The sequence below is a fragment of the Stegostoma tigrinum genome, chromosome 8 (genome assembly GCF_030684315.1).
Source record: "Stegostoma tigrinum isolate sSteTig4 chromosome 8, sSteTig4.hap1, whole genome shotgun sequence".
Taxonomy (NCBI): domain Eukaryota; kingdom Metazoa; phylum Chordata; class Chondrichthyes; order Orectolobiformes; family Stegostomatidae; genus Stegostoma; species Stegostoma tigrinum.
In genome coordinates this window covers 57,302,645-57,321,373 of record NC_081361.1, presented here as the reverse complement: position 1 = coordinate 57,321,373, position 18,729 = coordinate 57,302,645, and positions in this window count along the sequence as shown.

Below are 18,729 nucleotides of genomic sequence, written 5' to 3'. Positions count from 1 at the left end.
TTAAACTTTGAGAGAATGAGTCATTGGTATAATTCTAAACATTTCAGCCATATCAACTCTTAAAGCTTAGGAATTGTTTATCATCAGTTAATGTCTGTGTTCAGTGATGTCCTGTACCTTGAGAAAAGTGATGTAGAAATACTATAGCTGCTGATGAGGATCCTTGAAGTGCAAATAGACATTGGGATTGAGCAGGTCTTGCTTGTTGTTGCATCTTTCATTGCCTATTGTCATAGTGACCAACTGTTGTGATGTTCCAGTTAGCACCTGGAAGAATTTCAATGCCAATGAAGGCAGAGGCCAAATGATTGGTAGTCAATGCAGTTCAAGTTTCAGATGGTAACCCACAGATCTTGAGTCCGACCCAAGACTGGTCTTCTGTGAGATACTGCTAACTATTTTGCGAATTCTACTAACTGTGATGCTGTGAATTTTCAATGCTGCTTTGATTCATAACCCAGCCTCATTTTATCCCCTCCTTTATGTAGTATAACTTGAAATTCTACTGCATTACTTATTTCTTTCCATGTTGTATTGAAATTTAAAGCATGGCTCAGATAGTTGAATAAGGAATTAATGGCAGAATTATCCCTCCTCTGAGCTAGTGAGAATGAGTGAGATGACTAAGTCAGGTGCAAGTCCAAAAATCAGAAACTGGTGAGAAGCTCATTTCCATGTATTTGCATCTCATTATTACACAACTGGTTACATTGACATCACATTCCAATCTTTCTTTCCACAATCTAGAAACTTGATGGCACAAAAACACAACTGGTAAAATAGAGCAAGTGCCTGCCAAGTTCTTCAATCAGCACCCATTGTTGGCCATTGAGCTTCTCTTCATATTGAGCTGCTGTTTCTGCACAAAATGCCTCCACAGTCAATGGCACTCTCTTGTCACTCATTGCTGCATTGTGGAGTCATTAAGTGTATTTAGGACAGAGATAGATAGATTCATAATTCATAAAGAGATCAAGGGTTATGGGGAGAAACCAACAGACTGGTATTGAGAAGCACATCAGTTATGAATGAATGGTGGAGCAAATTCAATGGACTGAATAGCCTAATTCTGTTGCTACATCTTACAATCTTTATGATCTTCCCAGACACTTTATTATTCTTTGATATTGTAAAAGCACCAGCATCACAATAGCATCATGTCTAGGTCTTGGTGGCCTATCTCAGCCACAGCTTGAGGTCTTCCAATATCTACTTTAGATCTGAATAACAGTGAGATATCTTGTGTAACTTTACAGGATTTTTAGCATTGACATGGAGATTGGCACCTTCTGTGTCTTAGCTTGCTTGTTAGAACAGAAGATCTTTTGTCCTGCCTTAGATACAAGCAGCTTCAGTACTTGCTTTTCACTGCAGAAGGAGAGGCCGGAAGCTTGAAGTGATGAGGAGTACTGGAAAGTAGATGTATCAGTTAGAGAGGGAGTCGGCCTATCACCATGCAGCAAGGTGCTACATCAATGTCAGAGAGTCAGCAAACACGCTGGTAAACACACTGCATACGCTTGAAGAGAATGTGTAGATTCAAAGAAATGAATGTTTACTGGGGTGAGGGTTGTCTCCATTTTGTCAAGGGGCTTATCTGTTTCCAGTCCCGGTGGCTGACCATGGTCAGTCAGCATTCGGCTTGTTCTGTTGCAATCTGTAGATTAGACATGGTCAGTGCTTGAGGTCAAGGTCAAGCAGCCCATGGATGACATGTATATGCATTGAAGTGCAATTGAGGTAACAGTTGGGGGAGAGGGCTATGACCATTCAAAGGAATTGGGATTGGGGTCCACGGAAGACAGCCAAGGAATATGGAGTTATGAAATTGATGGAAAAGGTTGCAATGAGTTATGAAATTGATGGAAAAGGTTGCAATGACTTTTCTTGTATGAGTCATAGGTACAATTTTGCATTCTTGGCCTTCAGCTCCACTTCTGTTCAAATCAAAAAAAAGGCAGCTTACTTCCAGTGTGTCAGTTAATTTAGTTGGCAGTACAGCTGGCTTGTAATGCAGAGTAAGTGTAATCTGAGTTCATTTCCAGTACTGCCTGAGGTCATCGTTAAGACCCTGCTTTCTCAACATCACCTCTCAGATGACCCTCAGATTCAACTCTCCGCTAGTATGCCTATCTCTCTCTAAAGAAAGAGCAGTCCCTGCAACTATAGAAACTTTCACTTTTCAAGACGTTAACAAATTAACTGATATTTAGCTGTTAATAGTTTTGCCAGACCACAAAATTCTCAATTCATCACAAACATTTAGAATAAATGGTGTGTAAATTAAATAATTTATTTTCTGTCCAATTGCGATGCTTCATTAAATCATTTCATTAAATCAGATCTCTTTATTTATATCCCAGCGTGAACTTTCCAAAACTGCTTTCAGGTAGTTATTTGTAAACTAAGCTAAATTCCTACTATCCAGTCAGCTCCCAGTCCTACTGCCCATTCCATTGTAACAGTCAAATGTAGGATTAATGAAAATTCTTCTTATGTTTTTGACCAAAACCAAAACAGTTCCACGTTACCTATAAATCTCACAGACAACAGCAAGATTGCTCCCTTGCACTATTAAATACTGACATAGGAGCAGTATTATTTAGTCATAATCAGTGAGAATAAATGTGAAATGAGTGAAGAAATACAAATAGTTATTAAAAGTTTAAGTTGTTTCACTGGCTAGTTGAAAAGATTGTCATTGCTCACATGAAAAAGGGAAAATAAACTTCAACATATAACTCCTAGGTTAAAGTGATCTGATCTCCCTAATGTTGAAAACTAACTTTAGTTATAAGGGGTGGAAATGGAAATATTAAAACTGGTGTGAGAAACTGAGGATGAATGGCAAGAAGGTGAAGAAATCTGAACCCGGACTGACTCAGATTTAAACTTCGCTCAGTGGTAAATCAGATGGTCACAAGCAGGCCATCATTGGGCCATTATGTGACATCCATGGTGAAGAGAGGAAAATTCAGACAGATCTAATCCATTGGTATTCTACCATCCAATAACTCCTGCATATGAGTAGACAAACATCCAGTAAGAACAGATTCAACATTTGGGCAAAACATTGCACGATGTCCTGTGCGTGTGTTTCTAAATACATCAGACCTTTAGGGTTAGAAGTAGAAAGCTAGAGGTCATTTTATTTTTCAATCTGTATAAATAGTGGGGATGATAATCTGTGATGGATTGAAGTGGAACCTGGGAAAATACCATGGCTAATATTGTCTTCACTAGAAAGGAGAATTGAATGGGATGTCAAGTGGGTGAGCTGATTGACAATGTAGTTTGTAGCTCATACCAAAGTCAAAATTTATACCTATATGTTTACCAGGCAGACAATTGAACTTGAGTGAATGCTTCCAAAACAAGATAGGTAATATTAAAATTAGGAATAGTTGAGAAGGAGAAAGCAGAAAAATGAAAAAGCATTACAAGTTGTATGTTGTGACAGACCATGTTACCACCTCACCTGTCTTGATTGGTATTCGGATCCTGCAGTATTAATAAATGAATAGCTATCTGATTAACCATTTTAAAAAATCACGCTGGTGCTCTGTCCATCGGAGAACCAGAGCTTACAAATTTCAAGTTACTTGGTGTCAAAAATTAACAGTGTAATATTCCACTGGTTTGTAGAACACATCAGTGGATTCTGAAGCCTGAAAAAGGCTTCCAGTAAACAAGGGTGTGTAGTAAAGGAAATAAAGAGCAAGAAAAAATGCAATAATTTCCCAGTAAGCAGACTATATCTTTTCATATTTAATCATCATGAAAATTAAGCCAACACAGCTGTGGGTAAATATGGTAGACTGGCTCTGCTTTCTAATAAGTTACGAGCTTTAACTGGATAATTTGTTGCAGCTGGTGACCCTTGTGATCCACATGCAAAAAACAGCAGCATTTTGGAACACATTCACGTATTAAGATGGAAACCAACGATAAAAGACTCTATCCTGGTATCAAATAATTAATGACGTCTACCATGAGATGTGGCCAACAGCTGTGAAAGAGATGTGGAAAAACAAGCTAGCAATTAGGAACAATAGCAAATCACCGAAACATATCATTTTTTTTTGAAATAGATTTCTAATAAACTTGTGTTTGATTCAGCCGTTTTAAAAACAAATGCTGGTAATTATACATGCAACAGGAATATTGTCCTGTGCTAATCGAGAATAACATTGGCGCTGGTGTTTCAAACTCTCTGCCAGAGACACAGGTGTCCTGTGGCTGTGCTTAGAATACTGGAATGTTCATAACTTTCAGGCTATTAGTTTTATACCACCTGCAATTCATTTGCCTTATTGTCCTGCCACCTGTAAAGAGCAGTATTAAATATTGCACACACTGAAGGGCAATCACGAAGTTATGTTAATCCTATAGGGACAATACTATTCAAAATTCACCGAAAGGGCTTAAATTTATGATCTTTGGGCTCAGTGATGTTGGTGATAGAAGTGAATTTGAGTGATAGTTCAATTAAAACAAAAATCATTATTCATGGTCAACCAAAGTCAAAATGACTCCCAAACGTTCATTGGTAATAGGCTGTTTCCAAACTCATTATATTCCATTTTCCAGATCTTTTCTCAGTCTCTTAACCAATTCTTTTTTCTTTTATATAGCCACCTGATGTCATTTTAGCAACTTACTTTGCTATCTGTTCATGTTATCATCAAATGTGGCCCGTAGACCTTCAGTTCCTTCGTCAAAGTCATTTATAAAAATTGCAAACAATTGAGGTTCCAGCACTGATGTTTGTGACACGTCACCCATTACCAACTTGCCAACAACAAAAAGATCCATTTGTACCTGCTCTCTGTTTCCTGTTAACCAGCCAATCTTCTATCCATGCCAATATACTATCCCTGACATTGACATTTTATTTTCTGCAATGACCTTTGAAGAAGGGCTTTATGCAATGCATCCTGAAAACCTAATTACAGTATATCCTCCAGTTCCTGAGTAAGTGTTACTCCCTCAAAGAAAATCCAATAAATTTGATTTGATTTGTTATAGTCGCATGTATTGAGATACAGTGAAAAGTATTTTGTTTTGCATGCTGTCCAGGCAAATCAAACCTAACATAAGTACATCAGGATAATAGAACAGAATGCAGGATATAGTGTTACAGCTACAGAGAAGATGCAGAGAAAGATCGACATTAATATATGAGAGGTCCCTTCATAAGCCTGATAATTGCAGGGAAGAAGCTATTCTTGAATCTGTGGGCAGTTTTCAAACTGCCTGATGGAAGAGGGTGGAAGAGAGTGTACCCGATGTGGGAAGGGTCTTTGATTATGTTGGTTGCTTTCCTGAAACAGCATGAGGTATAGACTGAGCCAATAGAAGGAAGGCTGGTTTGTATGATGCACAGGGCTCCGTTCACAACTCCCTAATTTCTTGCGATTTTGTGCAGAGCAGTTGCCAGACCAAGCTCTGATACATCCAGATAGGATGCCTTCTATGGTGATGTTTAAAAATTTACTAGAGTCATTGTGGGTACGCCAAATTTCCCTGGCCTTCTAAGGAGGTAGAGGTGTTGGTGTGCTTTTTTGACTATATCATTGACATGGAAGGACCAGGGCAGATTTTTGATGATATTTACTCCTATGAACTTGAAGCTCTTGACCATCTCCACTTCAACACCACAGTTACAGGCAGGGGCATATTGGATAAATATGATTTCATTTTCATGAAATTGTATTGAATCTCCCTGTTTACCTCAAATCTATCGAAATGCCTTGCTATAATTTCACTCATAATAGGTTTTGACATCCTTGCTATGATAAATATTAAGTTAACTGGTCTGCAGTTTCCTGATTCCTGTTTCTAAAGAAATATTCACTATGTTCAAATCTAATGGGTCCTTTCCAGAATCAACAGACTTTTGGAAAATTAAAACCAGTGCATCAATTGTTCAGAATTCACTTAGTAGCATTTCTCCAGCAATTGTGATTCTCCTGAGTTCCTCCTTCTTATTTTCTGATGTATTTCTGCTTCTGAGATGTTACTTATATTCCCCATAATTTGGGCCAATGAAAAATATTTGTTCAATTCATCTGCCAACATCTTATTTTCCAAGATTAATTATCCAGGCACACTCTCTACAAGACCAATGCTCACTTTGTTAACAACAAAAACAAAGTTGCTGGAAAAACTCAGCAGGTCTGGCAGCATTTGTGGAGGAGAAAACAGAATTAAAGTTTCTGGACCCCCGAAACGTTAACTCTGTTTTCTCCTTCACAAATGCTGACAGACCTGCTGAGCTTTTCCAGCAACTTTGTTTTTGTTCCTGATTTACAGCATCCACAGTTCTTTTGATTTTTATTTTGTTCACTTTGTTTTAAAAAAATTATCTATTACATATCCGACTAGTTTTCTCTTGTACTCTAATTTAGTTCTACTTTTTAATTTTTTAACTCATTTTCTGCTTCTTTCAAATATTTTGGCCAATCTTTGACCTTTATGCACAATTTTATGCTTGTCTTTTAATTTTTAGGTCATCTTTAATCTTTCAGGTTTACCACGGAATTTTTCTTTCTCGTTGAGATGGACCTATCCTGTATATTCTAAAATATTCCCAAAATGTCCACCACTGCATTTCCTGTAGCACTATCCTTTGACTTAATTTTCCAATTCATTCGAGCCAGCTCAGCTTTCACGTCCTCATAAAGCATGAGCACACACATATTTAACAACCACTTATTCGAATGTTCACATCTACTACTTGACAATGGATAGTGAGGTGACAGTGTCAAATGGGTCACTCCCACTCAGTACATATTTGGAAATAGTTTACCTATGCACTGCTGCAGGCTGTCTGATACTGTCTGCTGGGGGACACTGAATAAACTGAAAATAGCACCAACTCTTTGAGCGACAGTCATGCTCATTCTGTTACGGAGTCATTGAACAATGTGAAACTTTGAGATGAAATCCATCCCAAGTAAACTTTCCCATGAACGATTCTGTTGCTATTTTCGTCTAAGGAGTGGATGGAACATTGTATAAAGTAGGAGCTCCTTGGGCGGCTAGAATTGATACATTTGGCATTCCTCCAATGGGTTGATGAGTCATGGAAAATGGGAAAATAAATCAAGAGAGGAGGTGTGGAGCTGGGGAAGGTAGGTGGAATGGTGATAGGTGAATGCAGGTAGGGAGTTACAGCCAATCTTAAAATCTCCCCACCCCTGGCCTCATCCCATGGCCAACCCTCCCTCTCAATCCAGCCTGCTTGACCTGACACAAACTGTCCATCTTCTCTCCCACCTATCCGCTCCACCATCCCACGAACTAATCCCCACTGCTGCCTACCCACACTCACCTATCACCATCCCACCTACCTTCCCCAGCCCCACCCCTTCTCTCTCTATTTATTTCTGAGCTCCTTTTCCGCTCCCCCATTTCTGAAGAAGGGTCCCGACCCAAAACGTCAACTTTCCTGCTCCTCCGATGCTGCCTGGCCTGCTGTGTTCCTCCAGCTCCACACTGCGTTGTCTCTGACTCCAGCAACTGCAGTTCTTGCTATTGCTGTGTCAGATGTAAATTATCCTGATACCTGTCTTATATCTCATTTAAAAGTTATTACCTTGCACATTGTTGACTGAATTATTTTGGTCATGTGTGATCAGTTCTACCACAGGATGTGGCTTCTTTTGTGGCTACACTGAGACCTGATCACCTGTTAACCCCATTGTAGACAGCACAGGGGAATAAGCATTCATGTGGAGCCTGTAAAACAGTCCTCTAACTGTTCTAAAGAAGGGGCCTGAAATATTAACTGTGATTCCTCTCCACTGATGCTGCCAGACCTGCTACGTTTCTCCAGAAATTTTGTTTTTTGTTTGAATCCTCTTTTCAACTGTCTGGCCACCTTTGGGACGAGGGAATATGCTAGGAGAACAGCAAAACATGTGCCAGTTCTCAAAGCTGCAAGGCCCATTATCACTTATCATTGACATAGAGTGCTGGTTGAGGAAAGTCTGGGAAAGGATTTCTAAGATTCAGATCTGAAAAGAAAGGTGCTGCAGAAATTTTATTACAGGAACTAAATCAGATGGTATTTTAAGATCAGCAGATTGACAATCTCCTGTGAGTGACATTTCCATTCCATTTTAAAAGTAACTGTTCCCAATTCGTGAAAAGTAAAAATCTTTGTTTCAAGGCTCAGGTTTCCTCTGAAAATTGAGTTATACACTGAATATTCAGTTTATAAATTAGTTTAGTGCTTGTATAAGCACTGAAGGAGAACTCAAGTATTTGCACACATCAGATTGTGATATATTCTGTGTCCAAATGAGGGCAGCTATGAGCCAGGATCAACAGCCACAGCCAAGATTGAATATTTTGTTCTAAGTTAGAACATAACACAATACAAATTGCAATCGACATAGGTTCAGTGTAAAATGAGTATTATTCAGGGTAAATTAGATTAAATAAACAGGAATCATTTAAATTGCAATATTTCCTCATCTGCATCCCCGTCTAATTATCCCCCAACCATCCTTCTCCACTCTCTCACACAAATCCTTCTGCTTGATTCCTCTATCTCTACCTTTCCTTCTGTGCCCTCCCTCCCTCTCCAAAGTGATGCCAGTACTGAGGAAGGTCAGCAAACCCAAAATATTAACTCTGATTTCTTTTCACAAGTGCTGTCAGACCTGCTGAGCTTTTCCAGCAACTCCTGTTTTTGTTTCTGATTTACAGCATCTGCAGCTCTTTGGTTTGTATTTAGTGCCAGATCTTCTTTTATTCTTCATCTAAAAGGAAAAAAAAAATCACCGGCCAACATGGATCTTCATTAATATGGCAAATACTCTATTGGTAATAGCATGGTGCAAGGAATTTCAAACAATGTTTCCTGAGGCCAATAAAAGTAAGTTTCTATATTTATAGATGCTGAAGAAATCCAAGTAATTCCAATTCCTGACTGATTTATGGTCAGGAATGTACCAGGAGCAGAAAGCATGACTTCATGTTAATCAATTTCATTATATAGTGGAGCAATCCATCTTTCAGACAGGACATGTATACTTGACCCAGGAGCCCACTACCAACCACAAAAGCATTAGATTCATTGGACTGTTACTGAACTCAATTCATTCCAATGCCAGGGAATGTATTCACTTGTGTCAGATTAAACAGGATGCCAACAACCAGGGTATGTTCAAGCCTTTTGGCTCCCAGAAGCATGGGTCAGCCTTTTCGGGTGGATGAACAGGTATCTGGCTGAGGAGATTATCCAGACAAGTCAGAAAATATGACATCAGCTAACCTGTTATACTCTTGCAGCCATGATGCTAATTGCCCACAAAATGTGGCGTATCCATCCAGTCAGTGTAACATGCCTAGAATGTGGATGAAGGGTGTGAGCATGCTTTCCACTTTTGTGTGCTGCTTCTCACCTTCAACTTATGCAGCTATTACAGCAAAATGATGAGAAAGAGGCCAATATGCGTCTCCCTGCCAGTAAACATCGTCTCAGTCCTCATGCTGGTCACTCTCCAAACTGCGTTCCTTAACACCCCAGGTTACAGCTTCGGAGGAATTCAAAGGAGGCTTTGCTCTAAGATATGCAGTGAACAGGCCCAATGCTATACGGAGATACCCTGGTACTCGTGACAGAAGCACTTAGCTGTGTGTTCATTCTGCCTAATGGATACTTCAGGACAGTTGAAGGCTAAAGGGTTACACTCTGGCAAAAAGCTGGTGTGGATCCCCTGGGTGGACTAATACCTAAATATGTCTTCTTGTCAGCAACTCCTACAATCAATCCCAGGCCAAAAGGAAATGCAACGTATTCCTTTTGATTGAAACAGAGAGCATCAAAAGAGGGACCTTAATGTTTGAATAACCAGTGTAACATCAGATTTGAACATGTAGAAGGCCCAAATAAATATGAAGCAGAAGTCTTTATTCCACTAGCACTAGGTTATTACAAATAGGAAGGAAAATTAAGGATAAGCAAGGAACTATTTTCAGTGTATACATGGAATGAAAGCTATGAGTTGCACTGGAATCCTTTGTCTATTTGACCTCCCTTCCATCAGCCTGCCTTTCACCTAAGTCACCTTATTTTTCACCATTAATTCATTAGACTGCTTCAGCAGCCCTCCCTTAATACCGAATGGAGTTCTCAATGAATTGGTCAGGAGCCTTTCTCAATGCCGTCCATCACAGTACTCCCCCATCTTTAGCAGGTTCACTTCCACCAAGGTGGCTATAATTTTGAGCCCACATCATTCTGTTTTTGCATCACCAGCCTGCCAGTTGGTAAGGGTTGGAGTAATTAGCAAGCATTTGGCTGAGCAGACCTTCTCTGTCACATTTTTGAGAAAAGAAATTAGCAAAGCCAGTGAGGTCTGGATAGAGATAAATCTCCTTCGGACATGATACTTTTCTATGTTTTAAAAACTGTATTTTAATTTAGAAGAGCTTTGTAGCTATTCGGTCAGGATAATTTAGTTGCCGTTTCTAATTAGGACTATAGGTTGTCAGGTTTTCTCAAAGAAAAAAACACAGAGTGCTCACTGCTGCAGGAATGTGCCTTTAATTTTGATTGTCTTTATAACATCAACGTTATCATTTTAAACAATGCAATTCTTAGAAACTTTCTGTACTTTGAAGGAATTTCGATTTTAATCAAAAGGTGATTACCTCGGTCTTCTGGCTAGTCTTGTTAGTAGACCCGTTCAGCTGTCCGTATTCAGAAAGCAAGTGTCTGAATTCTTGTTGTCCAAGGCTGTTATCCAGTTGGCCATTAATCATTTTTCCAAGTATCTGCCACTCAGAGTTTGGAATTATTTTTCATAGATAACTGCCACTGTTAACCATGATATGTTTTACTTTCAGCAGGTAACTTATTTGTTATAGTAATGCGTATGTTGTCTCTAGTAACACAAGGAACTAACTGTGGATCTCATTGAATTGAAGAATTCAGTGGACGTTTATTACAGTTCAGTATTGTATATAAATATTACAATACAGGCATGTCAGTCTCTTGACTCACTTGAAACTATTCGGTTATAAAAAGTGGCATGCTTACGATAGCAGGCCACTCAAGTGGTCTCAGTAAGACAGTTTGCAATCGTTGTACATGAACAGTGAACATATCACCAGCATATTTTTTAAAGACATACTGACCATGAAACCTAACACATCAATTCCTGCCTCATTACAACTCTGATAAAATCCCCATCTGAGCAGTTGTAATCATCAGACTCTCAACTTTCTGGTGCTTTCCTGGAAGCCTCAAACTTTATGATCCAGAATCTTCTAATCTGAAATGCTGCTTTCTCTTTTTTATTGCTCATTATGTTTAGCTCAGATATTCTCTGCATTCATTGACTTATGTTTGATTTATATTGAGCTACTGACCTATACTGAGAGAGGTAGAAGAAGAAATAGCTGGGGCCTTGACCAAGATCTTTGTATCTTCGCTAGCCACTGGAGAGGTCCCAGAGAACTGGCAGGCAGCTAATGTTGTTCCTGTGATCAAGAGGAAAATAGGGATAATCCAGGAAGCTACAGAGCAGTGAGTCTCACATCAGTGGTTGGGAAGCTATTAGAGCGAATTCTTAGAGATAGGATTTATGCACATTTAGAAAAGCATGATCTAGTTAGGGAGAGTCAGCATGGCTTTGTGTGGGCAGGCCATGTCTTACTAACTTGAAAGAATATTTTGAGGTGGTGACAAAGGTGATTGATAAGGGTAGAGCAGTGGATGTTGTCTACTTGGAATTTAGTAAGGTTTTCAACAAGGTCCCTCATGGCTGGTTCATCCAGAAGATTAAGATGCACAGGATCCACGGTAACTTGGCCATGTGGATTCAGTATTTGCTTGCCCGTAGAAGGCAGGGGGTAGTTGTGGAAGGGTATTTTTCAGGCTGGAGGCCTGTAACTACTGGTGTTCCACAGGGGTCTGTACTGAGGCTTCTGCTGTTTGTGACATACATAAAGTGACTTAGATAAAAATGTAGATGGGTGGGTTTGTAACTTTGCAAGCAAATAAAGATCAGCGGAGTAATGGACAGTGTGAAGTGTTACCAAAGGATACAGCGGGATATAAATCAATTGCATATATGGGCAGAAAAATGGAGATGATGATTAAGGAAAGTTTAATCCAGGTAAGTGTGAGGGGCTGCATTTTGAGAGATCACATGTTAAGGAAAAGTATACATTTAATGGCAGGACCAAAGTATACATTTAATGACAGCATTGACGTACAGAAGGATCTTGAGGTGCAAGTTCATAGCTCCTTAGAAGTGGCCACACAAGTAGATAGGGTGGTAAAGAAGGCATATAGCATGTTTGCCTTTATCGGTTGGGGAACTGAGTACAAGAGTCAGGATGTCATGTTGCAGGTTTATAAGAGTTTGGTTAGGCCACACTCAGAGTATTGTGTTTGGTTCTGGTCACCACATTACAGGAAGGGTATTGAGGCTTTCAAAGGCTGCAGAAGAGGTTTACCAGGATGCTGCCTGGATTAGAGTGCATGAGCTATAACGAGAGCCTAGAAAAACTCAGTGGCAGAGGCTGAGGGGAGACTTGACAGAAGTCTATAAAATTATGAGAGGCACATATAGGATTTACAGTCAGAATCTTTCTTCCCAGATTTGAAATGTCTCATTCTGGGGGGCATGCATTTAAGGTGAGAGGGAGAAAGCCCAAAGGAGACATGACAGGCAAGTCTTTTACACGGATAGTGGTAGCAGTCTAGAATACCCTGCCAGGGATGGTGGTGGAGGCAGGTACAATGAGGGCATTTGAAGGACTCTTAGGTAAATACATGAATATGCAAGGAATGGAGGGATATGGGCCAAGGGCAGGCAGAAGGGATTAGTTCCATTTGGAGTCATGTTCAGCACAACATCGTGGGCCGAAGGGCCTGTTCCTGTGCTGTAGAGTTCTATGTTCTATGTTTTCTTTCAGTTTCCAGAACCTCAACTTTACACTTTAGCAATTTAATTTCTTTCATGCACAATTTCTGTAAACTCCAGTTTCACAGCCTACTTCCTGAACAAATACTTCATTGCTCAGATGTTGGCTTCCAGTGCACATCTTCATTGCCTGTTCCCCAGACCCACTGACCCTTAATCCATTACTTCAGTCATGCCTTCAATCAGCCAGTTGCTGCATTCTGAATTCCGTCCCTGATCCCTCCAACTCTCCAACATTCAGTCTTTCTTTAATCATCATCTGAAGACTTATCGTTGTCAAAGGTTTGTCTCCTATATGCTTTTTATTTCTGGCTGAGTGTCTATTTGGCCCATGCGAATCCCTTTGGAATTTTTTTTTCTATATTAATGATACTATATTAATGCAAGTTGTTGTAGATGGCTTTGTTGCAATAAGTAGTTCCAGAATGAAATATTGAATGAGAAACAACAGATGTGATGAACAAGAGCAGTCATAATTCAAATCAGGCAAAAAAAATAATAGTCTCAATGGTGCTATCCTGTATTGGCTATCCTCCAATTTGCATTGTAAGTAGCATGGTGCAAGTAGGAATAATTCCACTTTGTGTACACCTCTGGCATCCACCTGGATAGGCACTGCGGGTTCTGCTTGATCTTGGATAAGTAAAATGAAAAGGGTTTTATATGGACCACCCACAATGGCTCCCACACTGTTCTAATCAAGCCATGTGCAAAATGTCTCCCTTCTTAGCTCCTTTTGTGCTATGCTTCTGCCATTTTCATTGGATGTATTTATACATGTGTATAAATATATCTTGAAGAGCAAACATGGAAATGTTGAGCTCAAATAGAGGGGAAAAAATGAACTTAATCATCAGCAATGTTCTCTGCCTTTTCCTGGTTTGAATTCTGAGAAGTGTTTTTTGTTGTCTGGATGTAACTTTACAACTCTGCTTTGCCTTAATGATTTTAGCCAGGATGCGTGGCATTTGCTGGGTTAGGGTAGTTTGCTGTCACCAGTCATCCTTTGTCTATATTGTTTCTTGAACCTGACTCATTATCAATGGTTGTGGATAGACATGGCAGTCTTATTTAACAAAACAATTTATTTCATTAAGCAGTAAGTACTGTTTACATTACTGGTCAGGTATTGTCACTGAGGACTCTCAAGATCTGCCCAGAATACATCTGTTGCCTTCAGCTACTCAGATAGAACTTAATGTGTGACATCATCAGGTTGGATGGAGATGAATATTAACTTCTTCAAAACTAGTACAACAAAACAGAAAGCTGTTTTTTGCTGCAGTGATTTTGGACCTTCAAGAAGGAGTTAAACATAGTTCTTGGCACTAACAGAATCAAACGATATGGGTAGAAAGTAGGAACAGGGTACTGAGTTGCTCCTGCTCCTACTTCCTATGTTTCTTTAACATTGCACAGATCACTCATAGTCTTTTCAGAGTTTTACAATTAGGCAGCCCCACCACCACCTTTTCACAGAAGAGGGGACTGGCCAGTTCTTTTACATCACTGGTAGTTTGGACATTTCCCAAAGCACCACTAGAGGGCAGCAAGAACCACACAGTTAACCTTAAGTATTCAATGAAACTGATTGCAATTTACAGTTTCTTTTTAATAGCTTAATATTGTTATCCTTACTATGTTTTCTATTAAACTATTGCTATGCCTGGTTAATGCAAAATGCTTTGTCCTTGGTCTGCTTTGATCTAAATTGATAATTTTTCCCAAATAATAATATTTTACTGGAACAGTCATTGACTAATTGATATCCAAACTAACTGCATTGTTATTGTTCTAGTTTTCCCGTGATCAACTCAAAAACTAATGCAGACATCATTTGTAAGCTAAACAAAATTATAAGATCGCAATATAGGTACATTTACCATGGCTTTGCAAACAATGTTTCACTTATTCAAACATTCCTTTCATATAGAATTCATATGTTTTGTTTCCACTGCGCTAATCATTCCATTATGCATAGAAATTCCTGGCACAAGTCCTAAATTTCCTTTTGTTCTACTCTAACAATTACACTCTAAATCTATGTTTCAGAGCCATTTAGCATTGTGTGTATCATAACCTCTTAATGTTCTTCTTTCAAGACAGCAAGAATACAAGCTTTTGAATGCATCCCATCCAGAGGATGTCTAAAAATGTACCTTAGCTAATGTATTACTTTAAATCTATTGTCAGTGAGGTTCTGTCGGCAGAGTTGCACAGGTTTTTCTCTCTGTTTCTTTCAACTTGTTTCTTTTTGATAGTTTATAGGGGTGTAATTTTAACCAAACCCAAAAAACTTCCTATTAACTATATGAATAATAAATCAAGTGAGGTGTAAACAGGACCAATCCCATCAGTTTCTCACTAACCGGTTGGTTACAGTTAACAAAATCAGGTATTAAAATCATGGCTCTTTTTGTATAATCTCCAGAGTTAAATGTATTTTGTGAGATTCAGTGATCAAAGCTGGGCACAATACTCTAGGTGTTCTAAACAGCGTGAATGTAAGAATACTTCCCAGTGCGATTTCATCTCGTGTTTATGTCATTCAATATTCTGTTTGATTGATGTTCTGCACTGCCCAACAAACTCTGCTCATGTTCCTTTCCTGTGACTCATACCTTACCATTTTCTGCATAATATTTTCATGTACCATCCCTCTGACCATTCGTCTGTTTATTTATTTTACATATCTTGAGCTGGTTCCTCCAGCTTACAGCCCTTTTAAAGCTACTTTGATTTTAGGTTTAGTGGTGTTCCAAAGCATGTGATCCAAAGTTAACATTTACTGCAGCTTTTCTTTTAACTTTGTCATCTTGGTAGTCAGTCTTAAAGCATTCAATCTTTTCAATGTGTGTTACTGTCAGCTGAGATCTCCTTATCACAATCCAGACACACTCACCCCAAGATACATTGAATCCTAAGTATTCAATTCATGCAGGTTGGAATCCATAGGGATCTCAGCACCAATTTTAAGGCATTCCACTTTGCATTATGCTGACCCAAATATATCTCTTCTCATCATTACTGACTGCTTTCTAATCTTCAGCCAAATTCAAAGCCATTCCCATAATTCACCTTGAATCCCTGCAACGGGCTTAAGCGTTAATATTGGGCACTCTGAACTCCATACATCTTGTTCTGTTTTTGATTTAAGAAACCATTTATTTGATTAGTGATGATCTCACTTGACTTTTCTTGGTTTAAATGCAGGAATAATATTACTTGTCTGGATCAGTTTTCTTTACTCCCTTCATAACTGAGAATCAGATCGACATTCTCAAAGATCTCCTGTTTTAGAATCTCACCTTCAAGTAAAGACAAGTTCATTCCCTTGCAATGGTATCTTGGGAAAAGCCCAATTTGCCATATTCACATTGCACTCACAATTTACCTCACCTTCACTGAGAAACTCAATGGTGCAAAAGCTTGACAGGCAGTTCATTCCATATATGCACCATCCTCTGTGTGGAAAAATTTGCCCCTTAGGTCACTTTCAAATCTTTTCCCCCCTCACCTTAAAGTTGTGCCCTCTAGTTTTGAATTATCCTACCCTAGGGAATAGACCTTTGCCATTCACCTTATCTCTGCCCCTCATGATTTTGTAAACCTCTATATGGTCACCCCTCAACCTCGCATGATCCAGGGAAAAAATAGTTTTTAACACAGAGAGTAGCAGGTACTTAGAACACGTGGCCAGGGGAGGTGATAAAACTAGATATGATAACAATGTTTAAGACACATTTAGACAGACTCATGAACAGGCAGGGAGTAGAGGGATATGGGCAATATGCAGGCAGATGGGATTAGTTTTGAATAGCATCATGGTCAGTATAGACATGGTGGCCCAAAGGGCATGATCCATCTGGCAAGTGGCCATACTAGAGCTTGTTATGGTGAATGAGCCTAAAAAAGTAATCAATGTTTGAGTGGGTAAATATTTTAGGAACATTGATTCTGTAAGTTTAAAGATAGTTATGAGTGTAAGTGCTAAACTGGGGGAAGGCTAATTACAACGGTATTAGGCAGGAACTGGAGAAATTAGATTGGGGGCAGATATTTGAGGATAACCCCACTGTTATCTGATGTGTGGAGTTCTTTTAAAGGCCAGTTGATTAGAGATCAGGACCAGCATGTTTCTGTGAGGACGAAAGACAAGCATGGGAAGATTTGTGACCCCTTGGTAACCAGCGGTATTGAAAGTTTAATCAAAAAGTAAAAATGAAGCATGTGTGAGTTTGAGAGAACTGAAATATGCCAAAGTCTTTGAGAGATATAAAGGAAGCAGGAGAGAACTTAAACAAGAAATTAGGAGGGTTAAAATGTCCTTGGCAAGCAAGATTAAGAATCCCAAGACATTTTCTAGGTATATGAGAAACAAGAAGGTAGCTAGAGAAAGGGTAGGTCCACTCAAGGACAATAGAGGGAATTGTTGTGTGGACAAAAACAGAAGTTGCTAGAATCTCGGCAGGTCTGGCAGCATCTGTACAGAAAAAAAATCAGAGTTAACACTTCAGATCCGGTGACCCTTTCTCAGAATCCTTCATTAAAATGTCAGCTCTGATTTTTTTCTTCACAGATGCTGCCAGACCTGCTGAACTTCCAGCGACTTCTGCTTTTGTTCCTGATTTATAGCATCCGCAGTTCTTTCCATTCTTGTTCGAATGCTTGTGCGGAAGTGAGTGAAGTTCTGAATGAACACCGCGTTGATATTCACTCAGGAGAAGGACTTGGATGATGGTAAAATTAGGGGTATGTTGATATGCTACAAATTATCAATATTAAGAAGATGGATATATTAGGTATTTTGAAAAAGAAAAGTCCCCAGGGCCTGATGGAATCTATCCCAGGATACTGAGGGAGGCAAGGGAGGAGATTGCTCAGGCTTTGACAACGATCCTTGTATCCTCTTTAGCCTTAAACAAGGTCCCAGGAAACTGGTGAATAGCCAATACTGTTCCTGTATTTAGGAAGGGCAACAGGGATAACCCAGGAAACTATAAGGTGGTGAAACTTGCATCATTGGTTGGGAAATTATAGCGGACGATTCCGATGGACAGGATTTATTTGCATTTAGAAAATAATGGACTTATTAAGGATAGTCAGTATGGCTTTGTACAGGGGAAATCATTTCACAAATTTGAGTTTTTGAGAAAGTGATGAAGACAATTGAAGGTAGGACACGGATTTTAGTAAAGAATTTGACAGGGCACCTCATGGTAGACAGCTGCAGAAGATACGTCACGTGGGATCCATTGTGAGTTGGTAAGTTGGATACAAAATTGGCTTGGTCACAGAAGACAGAGGATTGCAGTGGAGGGATGTTTTTCTGGCTGAAGGTTTGTGACCAGTGGTGTCAAGGATCAGTGCTAAGACCTCTGTAGATTATAACATAAAGAAACAATTTGTATAAAACTGTAGGTGGTCTGCTTAACTAGTTTGCAGACAACATGAAAATTACCACTCTCTCTGTGACTCCCTTGTTCGCTCCACACTGCCCTCCAACCCCACCTACCCGGCATCTTCCCCTGCAACTGCAGGAAATGCTACAATTTCCCCCACACCTCCTCCCTCACCCCCATCCCAGGCCCCAAGATGACTTTCCATATTAAGCAGTGGTTCACCTGCACATCTGCCAATGTGGTATACTGTATCCATTGTACCCAGTGTGGCTTCCTCTACATTGGGGAAACCAAGCGGCGGCTTGGGGACCGCTTTGCAGAACATCTCCGCTCGGATCGCAATCAACAACTGCACCTCCCAGTCGCGAACCATTTCA